The sequence below is a fragment of the Triticum aestivum genome, chromosome 3D (assembly GCF_018294505.1).
Source record: "Triticum aestivum cultivar Chinese Spring chromosome 3D, IWGSC CS RefSeq v2.1, whole genome shotgun sequence".
Lineage (NCBI taxonomy): Eukaryota > Viridiplantae > Streptophyta > Magnoliopsida > Poales > Poaceae > Triticum > Triticum aestivum.
Window position 1 is genome coordinate 280501462 of NC_057802.1, and position 5549 is coordinate 280507010.

A 5549-nucleotide genomic window follows, 5' to 3' on the forward strand; every position below is an offset into this window, starting at 1 on the left:
CTTTGGGTCTAGTGAACCTTCTGATGAAGATCGCGGAGAACTGTCCCGGGCCAGACTGCAATAACATGATTCAAACATATCAATATTACAAGGCGGAAAGACCAGACGTTTGGGCATCCATAAAGATTTTGGTACTTACGATGCTGCCTGAGGCTTGGTCCAGGGAGGTCGCTCCGGACTGCTATCGACGTCCCACGCGGGGTTATCCGCGAGGGAGCCTTTCCCCCTCTTGGGCACCTTCGCCTCCAGGTTCGTGAAGGCCGCTCTTTTCGTCCTCCCCACCTCAGGTGGGGAGTCATCTTCTTCTTCCTCCTCCTCGTCATCGTCTTCGGCGGACGAAGAGTGAGTCTCGTCTTCGGACATCACGTCCGGAGCGCCTTTTCGGCGAGGGCCCCTCCGGGCCCCTTTGGCCGCTTTCTTAGCCGTCTTCTCCGGCACCTCATAAGGTGCTGGAAACAACATTTTCATCAGTAATGGGAATTCTGGGTCTTCGGGCAGCAGATACGGACAGTTAATCCCCCCTGCTACCTCGATCCAGGCCTGAAAACATGGATAGGAAGGCTTAGGCTTTTTCCTCAAAATATGCTAGTAAAGGGTATACCTTGAAAACATGAAAGAACTTACCGAATTAGCCTGGCGTTTTAAGCTGAGCCCGCGATCCTCGGTCGTGGGCGGTAGCGTCTCGCCGGCCTTGAAGAGCACTTTCCAGATGTCTTCGTGCGTCGTGCCGAAGAGCTCTAGTAGTGTCTGGTGCTTGGCCGGATCGTACTCCCACAGACAGCAAGTCCGGCGTTGGCACGGAAGGACCCGACGAATGAGAATGACCTGGATCATGTTGACAAGCTTGATTTTCCTGTCTATCATGTTCTGGACGCACGTCTAGAGCCCAGTCAGCTCGTCCGAGGGACCCCAGGTTAGGCCCCTCTCTTGCCAGGAGGTGAGCCGCATCGGGGTTCCGGATCGGAATTTGGGGGCCGCCGCCCAGTCAGTGTCGCGCGGCTCGGTGATGTAGAACCACCCCGATTGCCAACGCTTCACCGTCTCCGCGAAGGAGCCTTCGGGCCAGGTAACATTGGGCATCTTGCCCACCACGGCGCCTCCGCACTCTGCTTGTTGACCGCTCACCACCTTCGGCTTCACATTGAAGGTCTTCAGCCATAGGCCGAAATGAGGTGGGATGCGGAGAAAGGCCTCGCACACGACAATGAATGTCGTGATGTTGAGAATGAAGTTAGGGGCTAGGTCATGGAAGTCTAGCCCGTAGTAAAACATCAGTCCGCGGACGAACCGGTGGAGAGGGAATCCCAGCCCGCGGACACAATGTGTGAGAAACACAACTCTCTCATGGGGCTCTGGAGTAGGGACGATCTGTCCTTTGACCGGGATTCGGTGAGCGATCTCCTTGGACAGGTATCCGGCCTCCCGGAGCTCCTTGATGTCCTTCTTCTAACGGAGGAGGCCATCCACTTGCCTCCAGCTCCGGATCTGGACATGTTTGGAGTACTTTCTCGAACAAGGAAAAGCTAAAGCTTGGGCGCTGGAGCTCAAGGACGGAAGGGCTGAAGAAGAGAAAGGGTGTGGGTGAACAAAGAAATCCTTATCCCCTTATAAAGGCCGCGAATATCAAGCGCCTCCTCACTCGCCCCAAAAGCTCGCCTATTCCCAAGGCCTGTGTAAACGGCACGGTTGGGTTACCCATACCCGCATTGATGAGAATCCCACAATAAGGGGGCACGATCTCTGCTTTGGCAAGACGTGCCAATGGAAATCGCGTCTCGGAACGTGGAGCAGCGAACAAAAAAACGGTTTGGAATTAGGACCGGTCAGACGTAATGTCGTGCTACAAAAATTTGTCAGCGGATGGGACCTGTGTAAAATTATATTCTCTGTGCGGTTGTGTATGGTGTGTGTGACAGGTCCAGATACTATCATCGCATCCGAAGACTATCTTGGAGTTCGGATAGAAGGGAACCCGCCTTGCAATGCCGAAGATAATCTGCGCGTCGGACTCCTCGTCATTGAAGCCAGGTTCAGGGGCTACTGAGGGAGTCCTGGACTAAGGGGTCCTCGGGCATCCGGTCTATTATCAAATGGGCCGGACTGGTGGGCTGTGAAGACATGAATGCCGGAGACTGTACCCGTGTCCGGATTGGACTCTCCTTGGCGTGGGAGGCAAGCTTGGCGATCGACTATGAAGATTCCTTCCTATGTAACCGACTCTATGTAACCCTAGATCTCCCCGGTGTCTATATAAACCGAAGGGGTTAGTCCGGAAAGGACATACTCATTACCATAGTCATAACATGCTAGGCTTCTAGGGTTTAGCCATTACAATCTCGTGGTAGATCAACTCTTGTAATACTCATATTCATCAAGATCAATCAAGCAGTAAGTAGGGTATTACCTCCATAGAGAGGGCCCAAACATGGGTAAACATCGTGTCCCTTGTCTCCTTTAACCATCGACCTTAGACGCACAGTTCGGGACCCCCTACCCGAGATCCGCCAATTTTGACACCGATAGTGGGGTCCAGATGCAGGTGAGGTGGCGGTACCAGCTCAGGAAGCACACTAGGGTACGGGAAAAATTCGCTGATTGCTCCACGAAATGTAGGTGTAGAGGTAGAATCGGAGTTGAAATTTGTATTGGGGTAGATGTACTAGATTGAGTGAAATAAAGTTGGCAGTGTTCCTTCGGAAATGAAATCGGGAAAAAGAATTGGAGACGAGGAATTGCCAGACGAAAATGCCTCTGTGAGGCTCCGGGTCTAGAAATCCGGCACACGGGGTATGCACAGATAGTGAGGGATATGTGACTTTGCATTCCCCAGAGTACTGCCCGAATGTACTCGTGGGTGAACCGGGTATGCGTGCAGTATGCAGTATAATCTAAACTAGCAAACTGACAGAGGAAATAAACATGCAACGGAAAAACACACCAGACAAATCATACTAAAGTGTTTTAATGCTAGTGGGTATATGTACTCCTGGCATACATATACCTTCACCAGCGCGTATTTTATTATAGACTCGAGAAGAGTCAATGTTATTTAGTGTATGCGATCTATTGATTAAAATCTTGTTAACAACACAGTGTCAACCCTATCAAACATTTCTGCTTGACAGAGAGACAAGAAAAAACAACAACAAAACCAAAAGCACGAAAACATACATAACATACGGGTTACAACAGTACCAGCATACAACAGGCACGAACGCGCTACGCGCTAGATGAAACTACTCACTCCGGGATACATGGTTCTATCCTCATATCGAGGATGAACAGATAGACCAACCTACTCGCAGAAACACCTTACTGCGTGACTGAGGTCATGCAGAGGACTGGCCTTGCTGGGGCTCTCCGAGAGGACGAAGACTGAGCCAATCTCTATCTTCATCGTCCGACAAATGCTGCTAGGGGTGTGGCTAAAATTGATCCAAGCAAATGCTGTTGGTGGATTCGATAAAGAGCCTTGTCGAGGGTGACGATGTTTGGCTTAGGCCACAACACAGGCTGAGAGGGTAGCACTGGCTCGGATGGCGTTGGGTGAACAACTTGGGATGCAAATTTACGAGCCTCACGATAAGCTTCCGTGACAACTCGTACTGCATCGTTGTCTATAGTTCTGAACTCGGCAAGCATCTTGGCAATCATCATCCCCTGGGCAGTGATATATTGCACCAGGCAAGCAATTGCTGGGTCATCTCCTGGAACAATGGTAGGAGGCTGAATTCCTGCTTCTGTCACCACGGGGAAAAAGCAGAACTCCCGCCTCTCTGCCACTTGCGGGAACTTGGTTCAGAGGTATAGGATAGCCTCCACAGCAGCGGCTTGAATGGCCAAATCAGTAGTAGGCATGGCTCTGCCTTGAAAAACCAAGGGCCGACCATCTACTATGGGGCCTGGGCAGATTTGCACTCTTGCATCATAGCGGTGAAGGTGAGGGATGGGTGCCGATTGGAACACCAGGTAATCGGGGCTAGCATTACATCCAAAGGCTTTGGTGAGCATCTCAGCAAGAAGAGGTGGAAAGCCAGCATGGTTGACGGCAAAGGTGTGGGTGTAAAACTTGGGAGCTTTGAGAGAGCGAGTCATGGCTGGGTGTTACTAGCTAGGCTTCTTTGCAGGGACATGGCTGACTGAGGAGTGAGCGATACAGCCAACGGAAAGGGGATTTAGGCAGCTATGTGGGACATGCCCGCATGATGTAGCCCCTTTCCCTTAATGGCGAAGGGTAAGTGGTGCGGCCGACCAGAAAGGATAGGGTTGCTATTCGATCCACGGATAACTAGGCGGGGACAGCGGGGTGAGGACGTGTCGGTCCCGACTGCTCCGCCTGTTGATTAACAGTGGCCATGTTGGATGTCAAGGATGGGTCAAATCCCTTGGGGTCATTACGGTTTAATGGTAGTGGTGATCTAATGCTAAGATAACCTATGCCAGCCTGGCTGCTCTGATACCATCTCCTGTGGCACCCCGATCCGCATGGAGCAGGGGGCCTTCTCACGTCAGCCCGGGATAACACCTCACGCACGACAGGTCCATGATACAGCATTCCAGGTACAAGAATATTCATCAAATACATGTATACATGATTACATCATTTATGAATACAATTATCTGACATAGCCCTGAGGCTATTTAATGGCGGTGGAAGTCTATATAAATGGCGGCGGAAGTCTTGGTTTGGCAGCATAACAACTTTGGCTGGGCTCCACAACTCACAGGACTAGCAAGATTACGGCCTAGCACGACGGAACAAGCGAACAACTTGGGCACGACCTACAAAACCGGCATGACACGCCAGGTCAGTACATTGAATGTACTTGCAAGACAACCAAATACATAGCATCCAAACAAGCAGAAGACAAAGCAAGAACCAAGCACATGCAACAACCTATCTCATAGCAGAAGTTAAACATGGCATGGATCAAAATAAGCATGAACAACATCATGGCATCTACTAGCATGGCAATAGCATGGCATATCAAACTTACTCCTAACATGGCAACGACAAAACATAGCATAGCATTTCAATCATAACATAGCATATCAAAACATGAAATAAGTGCAATCAAGACATGGCATGGCATCATGAAACTATACTGAAATTAAACTACCAATCATATCCAATGCAGACATAACATTTTAACTTTATGCAACCATCTTCTGTTCTACCATGGTTCATTAAATGCAAATAACAACATCTTAATCATGCAATGCATCCAAACTTGTGCACTGAGCCCCTCAGACTCTCTTACCAACGGGTTACCTCGCAACCGAACGGTGATCACTCACGGATCACAACCGGAACCACACTTGGTTCAACACTCACCGAGACCTCGTCTCGTGATCATATCAACACAGCACCGTGATTACTCACGAGTGTCTCATAGTCCAAGTCACCACATTATTTGTTACACATTATTCATCAACTTAATTATTTCAGGTTTATCCTGCATTTCGACCGAGACCTGATAGTGTGACCTACTATGAACTTGTGCCCAAGTCTGAAGACGCGGCTATCGATAGATTTAACATACACTCTG